The following is a 16,919-nucleotide window of genomic DNA, read 5'->3' on the forward strand; positions in this document are numbered from 1 at the left end:
ATGTCAGCAGGCAGGCATAACAATCATCTGGGTGACTGTTTAATATGCAGATTATGGGCCCACCCACAGATCCAGTACTGGAGTTGGGGTGAGGTACTTCAGGAATCTGGCTTTTTAAAAGGCATCCCAAGTACCCCAAGACAGAAAGACTGCTCTAGGGGACTTCCCCTCGAGCATCTCCAAACCGGAAGAATATTCTGTTCCCAATAACTCTAAAGACAGCATCTCAAGATGCTGCACTTCTCAAAGGGCATCCTTCGTCAGCTTAAGGGCAGGTCAGTTTGAGGACCTCTACTGTAAAAGTAGGCAAGCACCTGGTGACAGTTTCAAATCCATCCTCCACAACTTTCTAGCTGTGGGAAGTCTCTTTTGAGTGCCCAGCTTTTTTGTTTTAATGACCCACCCCTCCTTTTGTTGTTTTCTTTATTTTATTTTGTTTTGTTGCCTGAAATTAATGATTATTGCAAGGGAATCTAGACCACTTTTTGAATAGCTGCATTTGGGTAATGTACCCATTGCTCTACCCTCCAGGAAAGAATTACTGTGGCTCCACTAGATGGTTTAGCGACTATTTATGCCCATCTTCCACATCGCAGACCCAGACCAAAGCCTAATTATTTCTACCATGTTTGTTTTGCTGCAGAATGGTAACATTTACAAGGACATGGGTTTTTCCTCTATCCTATAATTTGGATTGTTTAGTTTTCCTTTTTGGACTTCTTTGATGCTGCTGAAGAAAGAAGTCCACAAAAATCTGGAGAAAGGAAGAGAGTGGGCTGCAGGGGGCAGAGTAGGTGGAAATGTTGTTTGCTTCTCTGTCTCCTCGGCCCCCCACCACCACTTCCCCTAGCTGGACTAAGCTATCTCCTTCCTATTTCTGCTTTTCTGCCTCTTACAGCTGGGCTGAAATATGTCAGCAGTATCACTGACTTACTATGAAACCTTGAGCGGGTCTCTTTCCCTCTCCAGGCCTTGCTTCCTATGTAAACAGTGAAGGTATACAACCAGACAATCTCTAAATTTAGTAACTTTCTTTAGCCCACTGGACTGTCGCTCATTCCTCTGTGACAGCCATGTGACTTGGGTCAACTTATTTGACCCATCTGATAGACCGTCAAGATGAGTCACAGCCTTCTCTTTTCTATCTCTGATGAATAAAAATAAGTTGCTTCTTTATACCCAAGGCATGAAAATAGTAACCAATCCATGTTCCCTCAGAAGTCCCTGAGTTCCAAAGATGAGACCATTACTGTATTAAATTCTCCAAAGAGTTTCCAAGGCTTTAAATCATCTATCACATCCCTGACACACCCACCACACCCATTACCACACCCACTAGCCCCAATGCAACCTTAAAACCTTCTTGGGTTAATTTCTGCCTCTCCTCTCCCCTTTATTTCTTGCTGGAGGTTTCTATGAGAAATGTAATTCCACTTCTAGGTATGTACTCTAGAAAAGCATTTCCAAATGTCCACAATAAGACATACAGAAGGATATTCACTGGGGCCTTATTTACCATAATGAATAATCAGGAAAAAAATGTCCATCAACTAAAATAATAATAAAACTCTGAGAAATCCATTTAACAGAATACTGTGCAGCACTTCAAAAGAATGAGGCAGATCCAAAAGTACTAATATGGGTAGACTGATAAGACATATTGTTGAGTAAAAGAAGCATGCCAAAGAATGGTATGCATAGTATAACTTTTATGGAAAACAAATAAACTGTACATATTCTAAGTGTGTGTGTGTGTGTGTGTGTGTGTGTGTGTGTGTGTGTGTGTGTATATGTACCTACACATACACATACATACACACACATATACATAGCAGACATCTGGAAGGATGTGTAACAAACTGGTAACATTGTTTACCTCCAAGGAAGGGATGGTCAAGGGGACTTTGTGTGAAATATTTTAATATTTTTACTCAAAGGTTATAATCATAAATTACTTAAGAAATTTAAATTAATTTGAAATAATACAGCCCCTAAGTATATAACAATAGCACAAGAAATGGGGGGAAGGAAAAGTTCTTACTCTATACATGAACTGGTATAACATAATTTGAAGATGACTGTTCAAAAATGTGATAAAGATGAATATTAAATAACATAAAGATAAAATTTTATTAGAAAAAAGAAATTTAACAAATAAGACAAGAGTGAAGAGAAAACAGAACCATAAAAAAATAATGCACATGCAGGTTAGCAAAGAGAAGGGAAAGGAAGAAAGAACTGATGGAACAAATATAAAATGACTAGCCAGATGGTAGATTTAAATATAACCATATCAATAGTAGAAATGTAAGTAATCTACACACCCCAATTAAAAGGCAGAGACTGTCAGACTGGATAAAAAACAAGACAACACATTATGCTGTCTACAGGAAACTCACCTTCAATATAAAGACATAAAAAAGTAAAAGGTTAAAATGATGCAAAAAGACAGACCATGCACACACTAATCAGAGAGCTGAGTGCCCTTATGAATACTACACAAAGTAGACTTCAGGACAGGAATATTACCAGAGATAAAGAGAGTCGTTACATAATGATAAAGGGGACCACCACCAAGACATAAGAATCCTAAATGTATATACACCTAAGATTGGAGCTTCAAAATGGCATGAAGCAAAAACTGCTAGAACTCAGAAGAGAAACAGACAATTCCATGATTATAGTCAGACACATCAACAACCCTCTTAGTAATAAAAGAACACAAAAGAAATTAGTAAGGACACAGAAGACCTGAACAACACTGTAAACCAACTTGACCTAATTGATATTTATAGAGAATTCTAGTCAACAAACAGCAGAATACACATTCTTTTCAAGTACAGCTGACCACTGAAAAGCACGGGTTTGAACTGCACAGATCCACTCATAGGCAGATTTTTTTTCAAAAGTAAATACTAGAGTACTACACAATCCCTGATTGGTTGAATCCATGGATGTGGAACCTTGGATACAGAAGAACCTTGGATACGAAGGGCTGGCTATAAGTGAGTCATATGTAAATATGAAATAGTCACCAAGAGTATACTGGGTCATAAGTCAAATCTCGACAAAGTTTAAAAAACTGAAATTGTACAAAGTATGTTCTCAATACTTTGAATTAATACTTTGAATTCACAACATAATTAAATTAGAAATCAAGAATAGAAAGATATTTGGAAAATTTCCCACACTTCTAAATCACTCAAAGTCAAATGATAAATTATAAAAACTTGAATTGAAAATGAAAACACATGAAAAGTTGTGGGATATAAATAAATCAGTGTTTACACGGAAATTCAAAGCATTAAAAATTTATAGGGATAGTACCCTGGTAAACATGGTAAACATTCCTAAGACCCACTAGACTTTCTATAAGAAGTGTGACTAGCACAACCCAACAAAATGACATGGTACAAGAAGGGCAAGGATTCTGGCCTGTCCCAGGAAAGCAGTGTTACCACAGGAAGTAGAGTGGCTATGGTGAGCAGGCTAAGTGGATTTTCCGGCAAAGGCTAAAACTACAAAGAAAATTGTGCTAAGGCTTGAATGCTTAAGCCCTATTATACATCTAAAAGAATGCCAGCTATTGATAGATGCATACATTATGAACTGGGAAGAGACAACAAGAGAAGAGGCCAAATCATCCCGTTCTGGGCTTCACCTTTTGTTTTATTATAAGGGAAATAAAATCTTGAGGTTATGTTAGCTTCAAAAAAATAAGTTTACATTAAGAAGAAAAGAATGGTCTCAAATCAATGCTCTAATGAGAATTCACCTTAAGAAACTAGAAAAAGAAAGGCAATATAAACTCAGAGCAAAGAGAAGGACATAAAAACCTGAGCAGAAATCTATGAAATAAAGCCAGAAAAACAAAGAAAGAAAATCAATGAAACCAAAAGTTGTTTCTTTGGGAAAAAAATAGGCAATTGATAAACCTCTACTCAGACTGATCAAGAAAGTGAAGGTACAAATTACAAACACCAAAAATGAAAAAGGGGAAATCACCAGATCTACTAACATTAGAAGAATAAGAAAATATTATGAACTAAGCCACTAAATTCACCAACTTGGATGAAATGGACAAATTCCCTGAAAAAAAAACACAGCCCTGACCTACTGTAGTAGACTGGGAGAACTCTAGTATTTATCTGCCTAAGGAACTCCAGGTAGAGAAATCAAAATGAGTAAGGAGAAAAAAGAACCCTCCTACACTGTTGTCAGGAATGTAAATTGGTGCGGGCACTATGGAAAACAGTACTGAGGTTCCTTTAAAAACTAAAAATAGAGTCGCCATGTGATCCAGCAATCCAAATCCTGGGCATATATCCAGAGAAAACTCTAATTGGAAATGATGCATGCACCCAAATTTTCATAACAGCACTATTTACAATAGCCAAGACCTGGAAGCAGCCTAAATGTCCACTGACAGATGAATGGATAAAGAAGAGGTGTGTGTGTGTGTGTGTGTGTGTGTGTGTATGTATTTAATATATATATATATGTATATATATATATATATATAATGCAATATTAGCCATAAAAAAAGAATGAAATAATGCCACTTGAAGCAACATGGATGGACCTAGAGATTATCATACTAAGTGAAGTCAGACAGAGGAAGACAAATATTATATGATATCACTTATATGTGGAATCTAAAAAAATGATACAAATGAACTTACAAAACAGAAATAGACTCATGTAGAAAACAAACTTATGGTTAACAAAGGGGAAAGGCGGGGAAGGATAAATTAGGACTTTGGTATTAACAGATACACACTACTATATATAAAATACTGATATATAAACAACAAGGACCTACTGTACAGCACGGGGAATGACATTCAATATCTTGTGATAACCTATAGTGCAAAAGAATCTGAAAAAGAATGTGTGGGCATAATACATATATATACATATATATACACACACACAAAATCTGAATCACTTTGCTGTATACCTGAAACTAACACAACAATGTAAATCAACTATACTTCAATTAAAAAAACAATGAGTAGGGACGTGGAAGCACTGAACAAAACAAGTGTTTCTACTGGAGTAGAAAAACAGAGTTTAGAATAGCAGAAGCTAAAGAAGTAGAAATCAGCAAGTAGAGGATTGGTTAAGATCAGAGATTAGTTAAGAAGCCATGGCATAATTCGGTGAATGATGATGAGGGTCTGAACTACCAAGGTAGTAGTAAGAATGAAGAGAAGATTAAAATTTGAGAAATAGGTAACCAATAAAATAAGCAGAATTGGTGACTGACTGACTATGGGAAGGATGAAGGAGGAGGAGGAGCACAGAAGGGCTCTTATGCATTGGGCTTGGGGACCAGGTGCTACTAATTCATACTGGGACTAGGCAAGCAATGGTGGTTGATGGCAGAGGAAGATCATGGTCTACATTTATGGAAATCAAGGTTGGGAATGTTTACCAAGCATCCGGATTTATAAATGTGACGCAAACGGGAGAAGTCAGCAGTGAAATAACTTACTGCATGGGTGTAAGTCTCTTGCCTAAGAGACTTACAGAAAGAGAAGAGATGTGAATCAAGGGTAGAACCATGATGAGAAAATAAAGTTCAAGAAAAGCTTTATGATTGGGAATAAGGCAGTTCTAAGCAAGTGCAATCATGCACAAACATGTTAAGTAACGTCTTACAATATCAAAAAGTTGCAACAAACCTACATATCATAGAAAAACAGAATGGTTAAAAAGGAAGACACTAAAAATGATATTTAAGAAGAGCATACAATAATTCAGACATTGCATACGTGTTTTCCTACCTTTTAAAAACTATTACGGGGTTTTCCTGGTGGTGCAGTGGTTGAGAGTCTGCCTGCCGATGCAGGGGACATGGATTCCTGACCCGGTCCAGGAAGATCCCACATGCCGTGGAGTGGCTGGGCGCGTGAGCCATGGCCGCTGAGCCTGTGCATCCGGAGCCTGGGCTCCACAACGGGAGAGGCCACAACAGTGAGAGGCCAGCGTACCGCCAAAAAAAAAAAATATATATATATATGTATATATTTGTATATATATATATATACACATATATATATATTATGTATTTATATTATTTAAACACTGAAAACATGCACAGCAAAGCTGGGAAAAAATACATCATTACGAAAATTGAAATCATATCAGGTATCTTTTCCAACCACAATGAGACAAGATATCAATTACTGGAAAAAATCTAAAAAATACAAATACATGGAGGCTAAACAATATTTTATGTATTTATATTATTTAAACACTGAAAACATGCACAGCAAAGCTGGGAAAAAATACATCATTACGAAAATTGAAATCATATCAGGTACCTTTTCCAACCACAATGAGACAAGATATCAATTACTAGAAAAAATCTGTAAAAATTACAAATACATGGAGGCTAAACAATACCCTACGTAATTACCAAGAAATCATTGAAGAAATCAAAGAGGAAATAAAATATACCTAGAAAAAAATGACAATGAAAACACGATGACCCAAAACCCATGGGATTCAGCAAAAGCAGTTCTAAGAGGGAACTTTATAGCAATAAAATCCTACCTTAAGAAACAAGAAACATCTCAAATAAACAACCTAAGCTTACAGATAAAGCAATTAGAGAAAGAAGAACAAAAAAACCCCAAAGTCAGCAGAAGGAAAGAAATCATAGAGATCAGAACAGAAATAAATGAAAAAGAAATGAAGGAAATGATAGCAAAGACCAATAAAACTAAAAGCTGGTTCTTTGAGAAGATAAATAAAATTGATGAACGGTTAGCCAGACTCAACGAGAACAAAAGGGGCAAGGCTCAAATCAATAGAATTAGAAATGAAAAAGGAGAAGTAACAACTGACACTGCAGAAATACAAAGGATCATGAGAGATTACTACAAGCAACTCTATGCCAATAAAATGGACAACCTGGAAAAAATGGACAAACTCTTAGAAATGCACAACCTTCCAAGACTGAACCAGGAAGGAACAGAAAATATTAACAGACCAATCAAAAGCACTGAGATTGAAACAGTGATTGAAAATCTTCCAACACACAAAAGCCCAGGACCAGATGGCTTCACAGGCGAATTCTACCCAACATTTAGAGAAGAGCTAACACCTATCTTTCTCAAACTCTTCCAAAATATAGCAGAGGGAGGAACACTCACAAACCCATTCTATGAGGCCACCATCACCCTGATACCAAAACCAGACAAAGATGTCACAAAGAAAGAAAACTACAGGACAATATCACTGATGAACATAGATGTAAAAATCCTCAACAAAATGCTGGTAAACAGAATCCAACAGCACATTAAAAGGATCATACACCATGATCAAGCAGGTTTTATCCAAGGAATTCAAGGATTCTTCAATATAGGCAAATCAATCAATGTGATACTCCATATTAACAAATTGAAAGAGAAAAACCATATGATCATCTCAATAGATGCAGAGAAAGCTTTCGACAAAATTCAACACCCATTTATGATAGAAACCCTCCAGAAAGTAGGCATAGAGAGAACCTTCCTTAACAAAATAAAGGCCATATACGACAAACCCACAGCCAACATCGTCCTCAATGGTGAAAAACTGAAACCATTTCCTCTAAGATCAGGAACAAGACAAGGTTGCCCACTCTCACCACTCTTATTCAACATAGTTTTGGAAGTTTTAGCCACAGCAATCAGAGAAGAAAAGGAAATAAAAGGAATCCAAATCGGAAAAGGAGAAGTAAAGCTGTCACTGTTTGCAGATGACATGATACTATACATGGAGAATCCTAAAGATGCTACCAGAAAACTACTAGAGCTAATCAATGAATTTGGTAAAGTAGCAGGATACAAAATTAATGCACAGAAATCTCTTGCATTCCTATACACTAATGATGAAAAATCTGAATGTGAAATTAAGAAAACACTCCCATTTACCATTGCAACAAAAAGAATAAAATATATAGGAATGAACCTACTTAAGGAGACAAAATACCTGTATGCAGAGAGTTATAAGACACTGATGAAAGAAATTGAAGATGATACAAAGAGATGGAGAGATATACCCTGCTCCTGGATTGGAAGAATCAACATTGTGAAAATGTCTACATTACCCAAAGCAATCTACAGATTCATTGCAATCCCTATCAAACTACCACTGGCATTTTTCACAGAACTAGAACAAAAAATTTTGCAATTTGTATGGAAACACAAAAGACCCCGATAAGCCAAAGCAATCCTGAGAAAGAAAATGGAGCTGGAGAAATCAGGCCCCCAGACTTCAGACTATACTACAAAGCTACAGTAATCAAGACAGTATGGTTCTAGCACAAAAACAGAAATGTCGATCAATGGAACAGGATAGAAAGCCCAGAGATAAACTCACACACATATGGTCACTTTATCTTTGATAAAGGAGGCAAGAATATACAGTGGAGAAGAGACAGCCTCTTCAATAAGTGGTGCTGGAAAAACTGGATAGCTACATGTAAAAGCATGAAATTAGAACACTCCCTAACACCATTACAAAAAAATAAACTCAAAATCGCTGAAAGAACTAAATGTAAGGTGAGACACTATCAAACGCTTAGAGTAAAAGATAGGCAGAAATCTCTATGACATAAATCACAGCAAGATCCTTTTTGACCCACCTCCTAGAGAAGTGGAAATAAAAAGAAAAATTAACAAATGGGACCTCATGGAACTTCAAATCTTTTGCACAGCAAAGGAAACCATAAACAAGACGAAAAGACAACCCTCTGAATGGGAGAAAATATTTGCAAGTGAAGCAACTGACAAAGGATTAATCTGCAAAATTTACAAGCAGCTCATGCAGCTCAATATCAAAAAAACAAACAATCCAATCCAAAAATGGGCAGAAGACATAAATAGACATTTCTCCGAGGAAGATATACAGATCACCAACAAACACATGAAAGAATGCTCAACATCACTGATCACTAGAGAAATGCAAATCAAAACTACAATGAGGGGCTTCCCTGGTGGCGCAGTGGTTGAGAGTCCGCCTGTGGATGCAGGGGACACGGGTTCGTGCCCCGGTCCGGGAGGATCCCACATGCCGCGGAGCGGCTGGGCCCGTGAGCCATGGCTGCTGAGAATGCGCGTCCAGAGCCTGTGCTCCGCAACGGGAGAGGACACAACAGTGAGAGGCCCGCGTACCGCAAAAAAAAAAAAAAAAAAAAAAAAAAAACTACAATGAGATATCATCTCACACCGGTCAGAATGGCCATCATCAACAAAATCTACAAACAATAAATGCTGGAGACAGTTTGGAGAAAAGGGAACAATCTTGCATGCTTGGTGGGAATGTAAATTGATACAGCCACTATGGAGAACAGTATGGAGGTTCCTTAAACACTAAAAATAGAACTACCATACGACCCAGCCATCCCACTACTGGGCATATACCCTGAGAAAACCATAATTCAAAAAGAGTCATGTTCCACAATGTTCACTGCAGCTCTATTTACAATAGCCAATACATGGAAGCAACCTAAGTGTCCATCAACAGATGAATGGATAAAGAAGATATGGCTCATATATACAATGGAATATTACTCAGCCATAAAAAGAAACGAAATTGAGTTATTTGTAGTGAGGTGGATGGACCTAGAGTCTGTCATACAGAGTGAAGTACGTCAGAAAGAGAAAAACCAATACCGCATGCTAACACATATATATCGAATCTAAAAAACAAACAAAAAAATGGTCATGAAGAACCTAGGGGCAAGACGGGAATAAAGACGCAGACCAACTAGAGAATGGACTTGAGGATACAGAGAGGAGCAAGGGTAAGCTGGGACAAAGTGAGAGAGTGGCATGGACATATATACACTACAAAACTTAGATAGCTGGTGGGACGCAGCCGCATAGCACAGGCAGATCAGCTCGGTGGTTTGTGACCACCTAGAGGGGTGGGATAGGGAGGGTGGGAGGGAGGGAGACGCAAGAGGAAAGAGATATGGGTACGTATGTATATGTATAACTGATTCACTTTGTTGTAAAGCAGAAACTAAAACTCCATTGTAAAGCAATCATACTCCAGTAAAGATGTTACAAAAATACATCAAAATATTAGTATTAGATGTTTTGAGTTTAGGGGTCCATGGGGTACTGCCATCTACTATTCTGTATCTTGCAAATTCGCTATAAAACACTTATGCACGAGTAAGACAACCTGTCCCCCCAGAAAGAAGAACCATGATATTTCCTTCCATCTCTAGTGACCACCCCCACGCCACGCCAGAGTTCTTGTGTAACACAGGACCTGGCGCTGAGGGCCCGCAATGGCTGTGTCAGTACCTGTTGTGAAGGCAGCTGGGAGCCTCTGTGCCCTCGGCCCCACCACGTCACCTGGAGGCCTCAGCCCAGCCCAGGGAGGTGAGATCCCTGCATCCGTCTGTACAGGGTCCTGCGTGTGCCCCTCCGGCGTGGTCTCATCTCCGCAGTCACACTGCCCTTTTCTGTCACGGGCCTTTCCCTCGGGGCCTCACCAGCCCTGCCTCCTGGCCTGGCTGGCAGGGCCTTCCCGGCAGCTCCTCAGAAAACAACTCCCAGTGGGAGGCAAGCACCCTGCACGGTGTGGATACTGGTCCTGCCGGGAGCGTGCCAGCTGCGACCTTGCCAGCCCAGGTGGCAACCGCAGCAGAGCCTCTGGGCCAGCCTTGGGCCCTGGTGCTGAACAAAGGCTCACGGTTCCTTCCACTCCTCTCGGCCACCTCACTAGGTCGGTGTACCGTCCTGTTCCTGGCCTGTGGCAGGGTGACATCTGGGCTGGGAGCCCAAGGACTTGCCCAGAGCCCACCAGACAGCAGTCGGCGTTACAGTGATGGTGACGAAGATGTTCTCTTTAAGTTCAGGCAGAGAGGGCAGGTCCCGTGCTCAGGGCCTCCGGGGCCTTTCAGGGTCTTGGGAGGCCGCAGCCTGGATGGTGTGGCCCCAGTGGGCTGAGGTGAAGCGATAGCGAGTGGAACGCCGCAGGCAGAAGTGGTGGAAGGGCCCCTCAGTCAGCCAGTAAGCCCCGTCACAACCTCATCCGTGAGGGGAATCCTGAGCTGTGACTTCTGGATTCAGGATTCCGAGGAGAAACTGTTGCCGCCTCTAAAAGCCGGCCATGCGCCCAGGTCTTGGCCCCTGTCCCAGATGTGGCCCCGCCCCAGATATGGCCCCACCCCCAGGGGTAGTCCCGCCGGATGTAGTCCCCCTCCAGGCCTCGGCCGGGCCCGCAAAGCACGCTGGGTGGGGCTCTCCCTGCGGAGGTTCTGTGCAAGGCTCGCTAGTTAGTTCGTCTAAAGGGTTATTGACTTACCGTTAACTAGATGCGATACACCAGGCCACTAGTGAGGGTGATAGAGAAGGTCCTGGTACTTTGGGGACCTAGAGAGTAGCCCAAAATTACAAATAGAGCTGTGATGGTGAAAGTGAGGTCACCATTCGTGTCTTGGGAGGGTCAAGGAAGGCCTCCCAGAAAGACCCCCGCTTTACATAGCAGTAAGGAAGAGGGAAAGGAGGGTGCTATGCAACCGTTTTTGAAGATCTGATGATGAAAAGTTCCCATCTGAAGGCTTATGGTTCCTTCAAAAGTGGGCCAAACAGCAAATCTGTTGAGGGGGAGGGAGGGGCAGGAGCTTGAGGAAAGTGAAGGAGGTTTGATATCATTTTGAGTATGATGAGAAGGAGCTGACTCAAGGACCAACACTGTAAGCTCCACAAGGGGAGGGAGCTTTGTTTTTCTTGCTCATGTGTCCCAAATGCTTGAAACAATGACTAGGATACTTCAGCCAAAGACTCCTCTGGTTTCAGCTGGATGTGGACCGTGCACAGTTGATGTAGTTTCTTGTAAGTGACCTCCTTGCCCTTAGCCTCGTGTCCTGGGACAAAGCCACTGAACAAGCAACTCATCCTTTTTCTCCAGGTGACTATTTGTCGAAGTCTATTTTACATCTGGGGCAAAAACTAGGGAGGGGTCTTGTTCACTAGAGTGTCAGCTGAATCTGGAAGGGGGTGACTGGCTTCGAAGATCCTTAATCCTACCTCCCCTCCTTGATGTATTTAAACTTTGGATCTCCTTAAGGTCCTCTCATCCTTTGGGGCTAAATTCTTTTTCTGGCTTTTCCTTGGGGCCTGAAGCTTAGGAACACAGGGCTTCTGCTGACCTAGGCTGCTTCAGAGCTGGGGAATTCCTTGGCCTTGACTATCTCCCTGGACTGTTTAATCTTTGAAAGAATACCTAAATTCACCTCCATCATCATATTCCTAAAGTGGAAACTCAACTTAGAGAAGATACTGTCCTCTGGTGAGCTCCTTCCCTCTAGAATTTTTCCCGAAGGACTGGGGCTAGGCTTTAAGGTGGGGGCAGGGTCTGGGGCTGAGGAAGCAATGGGGGATTGGTTAAGTGTATTTGGACTGGGGGAGGGGGACGCTAGAGATTGAATAAGAGAAAGGGAGACTAGTGTGGGACTGCTATCAAAGAACATAAGGGTAGCCAGCAGGGACTCACTGTGCGAAGAGGGGGACCTCTGAAGAGCTAGCTACATTTATGCTGCAGAGTCTCCCAAGATTTTGGAATTCGGAGACTCCTATGGGCTATGCAGTTACCATGGTTGGCCTTCACATCTCTAGAAGGGTTGGAGGGCTGTGGAGTAGTGCTCAACAGCAAGTGATGCTAAAGAAGGTGCAGAAGAACTGAGTTGGTAGTATGCCCTCCGTTGTTTTAGAATGATCCCTTCTTCTTTGTCCTCCCAAATCTGGAAATCCACACTCTTTGTGACATATCTTCAGGAGCTTCTGGACAGCAGAGCTAAGGAAAGAGTGTCTACTTGCTTCCACATGCCTGATTGCAGGGTCTCCCCAGAGACAGAACTCGCTGGATGAAAGGAGAAAGCTCCTCCTGCTGGAAATCACAGTATGAGAAGGTAGGGAAAAGCAAGTCCTTAACAGACAGCTGCCCCCAGGAGGAAGTTGAAATGGACAAGGTTTTTGAGCAGTCAATGCCTACGTTTTTTGCAATAGAAGTCAGTCAAAGGGGGTTTTCTGAAGATGAGGTCTCTGGAACAGTGTTCAGTAGGATTTAAATCAAGCCAAATTGAGTCAGTATTAAAGGAGAGTCTGGCAGTGGTGGGGTAGAGACTGTTGGTGATGATGGGGTGACAGGCAAATGAATCAGTGGGATTCATGGAGTGAATGGGATGTTGTGAGTGATAAGAGGTTGAGTTCCTGACAACAAGGGTAGGATCATGCAAGAGGAGGGATCTGGTTGGGGAAGAGAGTCTAGTATCTGAGTGTGTTCTAGGGGAAAGGAGGAAGGGTAGATGATGGGGGCAGAAGATGGTCCCTTAAGATTGTAGCTCCGGAGGCAGAAAGGGATCTGCAGTGTTGAGATTGAATAAGGGGACCTGGGGGGCAGAGTGGAGGCAGAGAGGACCTTCGTGGAAAAGATGAGAAAGCTGGTAATGGGGCGAAATAAGGATAAATGAAATGTTAGGAGAGATCAAGGCAAGGAGGACTCCCAGGGAGAGGGGAGAAGGCCATCATGGGAGTGGGAAAAAAGATGAGCGAGAATGTGGGAGCCAATGACAGAGCCTCTGGTGGCAGAGAGGCCAGTATAGAGATGAAAGGAGTGATGAGGGAGGGGGACCAATTATGAAGAACAGGGCAGAGAAGAAAACAGAGCAAGGCACGAGAAGAAAACAGATTATGCAGGAGCAGAGTCAGATACAAAACTGGGAGCAGCAGGGGAAGATGAGACTCTGTAGGGTCCTGGAAGGAAAGGCTGATAAATAGGCCAGAAGTGAAAGGGCTCAGACAGAGGGACTGATAATTGATCTGCTGGAAGGTCTGGTGAAAGGGTGGAGGCCAGAGTTAAAGAAGGCTCAACAGAACAGAAGGGGACACAGAGGAAGCAGCATCTTTCACAGGATTCCCCAAAGCAGAAGGTCAGCCACCACAGTGATGCTTTCCCAACCCTCCCTGCACAGATCTTGACCCAGCAGTTACCAAAACCGCAAGAGGCTGCAAGCTGCTGCCAGGAACAGAGTAGAAACAAGAGGGTCTGGCAAGAGTAAGGGCACCTGAAGCATGCTGCCCCTTCCCATGCCCCACATCTGAGACTTCATTATACTCCTTTATACCTCACCCCAAGGCTTGCTTTCTCATTCTGGTTTCTGCGGGTTCCTCCTTCAGGGGAAATGCCAGGCTGCACTGGGGCCCTAAAATTATATAGCCCATGCTAGGAAGTGGGAAACAGGAAAAAAGGAAAGAGATTAATGACTTCCAGAAAAGGTCCCATGCCACCACAGCTTCTTTCCGGCAAGTTCAACAAGTCACTAAAACAAGAGAAAAAGTGAAAGTTAGTTTGACCGAAAAAATGAAAATCTGCCATGCCATTCATCAAAATGGGAAAACAGACACAGATCACAGATAAAGCCAGGTGCAAAGTTAGCAGAAAATTATAGTTCTCCCAAGGAAACACTACAGCTTGTAAAGTGTCTGAATGACACTCAGTAGCATAACTATTACTTCGTTACTGAGAAATCCTGTTTTCTAAAATTACAGTTTATCAGAAACTTTGCTTTTGAAGTAAGAACAAAACATCCCACTCTTGCCTGAAGGATCTAATTCACACTGACACAGAGCACCTGCCTTAATTTTCAACCCTGGTGCAGATTCAGATAAGGGGGTTTGGGATATTAACATTTCACATCTATCTTAATTTGTAGTTTCTAAGGAAAGGAAACCTAGTGTCCGCTTTGCCATCCAGACATGATGTTGGCCCTTTATGCACAGCCCTGCTTTGCTTTAACATATCAAAATACTATTTCATATAAATTTCACCTAATGCCACCCTTCTCCAAAATCGTATCATAACTTTTCTCTTTCTTGGTGACACACCCCATGGTTCCTCCAATGTGTGACCTCCTTTGTTGAAATGAGCCAATAACCCTGACTTTGTCAGACTACAGATTTGCTCTGGGTGTCCTGATTAGCACATTTGGAGATTCTCTTGATAGTCGGTCAAATCCCCCCGCTACGAAGGACTGGCCTCCAAGATAGTAATAATGTGCATATCTGAGATTCCTTGAGTCTCAAGACGTTCAAGATTTGTCTTTGATTGCATGGTTTTACATTGAATTTAGATTCTGGTTGTCTTCTTTGGTCCTTCAATATCAGTTTATTTGTCTCCTGGAATTTTTGGTTTCCCATCAGACTCGTCTTCCCTGGTGAAATTTGGCTTTTAACACCCTGTCCTGCCTTCTGTTTATCTATTGTCTTCTATTTGTCTATGAGAACTTTCCCCAGTGTTTTCTGGGTATGAGAACTTGGCTTTGGCAAAGAGCTCGCCACACTTTCTGAGAGCCAGGTGGCTGCTGATTTCTCAGGTCAGTAAGTAGAGGCAGCTTAACCTTGGGGTTGAGGACTCACAACACAAGTGATGTTTTACCTTTGATCAACAGTCAAGCAATCTCTCATGGGCTTGTCTGCTAACAAGCTTGTGCTACCTCCTGGCATAACTTCACTGAGGATAAATTAAAATTATAGTGGCCACTTGGGGAGCTTTGACATGAACAAGGATGTTCATTCGAGAAATGCCTGAGGCATAAAGGGAAAAGAAACTCTCAAGAGGAGATTGTATAACTGGTCTGCCTAAAAAAGAGAGAACACTGTGATTAATGTAGGAGATTTCCCTCTATTCCCATTCTTTAGGAATTAATAAGGATTGGCTTTTAATTGTATGGCTTCATAATATTGTCAGGGACTTGAGTTACTGTTTAAAGCAGCTGTAATGACTTTCTCTTTTGTGTCTCTGTATATGTGAAAAAGGTTTTCCTGCATCTAAACTTTCTCCCTTCTCCTTACAGAAAAAAGACAAACTCTGACAGTGATGATTTCATATTTGTCTAAAGCTATCTCTCTCTCACTATTTGTTTTGTTTTGTTTTGTTATTGTTCTATCCTTCTCTTTTCCCCTCACTTGGGACATTTTTTAAAGATTAATTACTCAGAGGACTTCCCTGGTGGCGCAATGGTTAAGAATTCACCTGCCAATGCAGGGAACGTGGGTTCGAGCCCTGGTCCAGGAAGATCCCACCCACATGCCACAGAGCAACTAAGCCCATGCACCACAACTGAGCCTGTGCTCTAGAGGACTCGAGCCACAGCTACTGAGCCCGTGTGCCACAATTACTGAGCCTGCGCTCTAAAGCCCTCGAGCCACAACTACTGAGCTTGTGTGACACAACTACTGAAGCCCACATGCCTAAAGCCCGTGCTCTGCAACAAGAGAAGCCACCACAATGAGAAGCCTGCTCACCACAACGAAGAGGAGCCCCCTCATGCCGCAACTAGAGAAAGCCCACGCACAGCAACGGAGACCGAACGCAGCCAAAAAATAAATAAAATTACAAAAAGACATCTATCCTATGATTTAACTTAGAAACAATTTTATATTTTGTAAGCTTAAAATATTTGTTTCAACAATGATCCTTTTCTTGCCCCATAAAACCAATATACAAAATTTAGAAATTTTAAGTCTTGAAGTTTTAATACTAGTCATGTGCACTAGAATATTGTCTTAGCATTAATTTTATATAGTAAAACCAGGGCAGTATAGACATAGGGTTGTCTTTCATCAATATGATTAACTCATTCCAATTTGTCCAAATTTAACAGAAATATTACAGGATACTTTAAAAAATATACTTTATAAACTTGTATTCATGAGACAAAATTTAAAAAATGTTAAAATGTAAAAAGCTCTTATATTGAAAGTAAGATCTCTCATAGCTATAGTAATGAAGGCTATTCTTTAAATACATTTGTCTACATTTTATAATGCAAAATAAACTGTTTATTGGCATTTTTCTTGTCTCTTAGATATTTTTACTATTTAGTATGCAAAATAGTGACAGTTTTC

At 41.3% G+C, this 16,919-nt stretch overlaps 1 long non-coding RNA gene and 1 pseudogene across 4 annotated transcripts in view; one reads left to right on the plus strand and one right to left on the minus strand.

Moving 5' to 3' along the window:
- The window catches only part of LOC141277624 (uncharacterized), a 95,857-nt gene extending 81,614 nt beyond the window's left edge, over positions 1-14,243 (minus strand). For 2 of the 4 annotated variants that reach the window (XR_012329310.1, XR_012329309.1), the window contains exon 1: positions 5,790-12,991. This is a non-coding gene — a long non-coding RNA (uncharacterized lncRNA). Of the gene's footprint in view, positions 1-5,789; positions 12,992-14,142 lie in introns of those variants that run through there. The other 2 variants (XR_012329312.1, XR_012329311.1) reach the window with 2 other exon arrangements.
- Positions 3,227-3,678, plus strand: LOC117310189 (large ribosomal subunit protein eL42-like; annotated as a pseudogene).
- Positions 14,244-16,919: the final 2,676 nt, after the last annotated feature.

Source organism: Tursiops truncatus, chromosome X (genome assembly GCF_011762595.2).
Source record: "Tursiops truncatus isolate mTurTru1 chromosome X, mTurTru1.mat.Y, whole genome shotgun sequence".
NCBI classification, from domain to species: Eukaryota; Metazoa; Chordata; class Mammalia; order Artiodactyla; family Delphinidae; genus Tursiops; species Tursiops truncatus.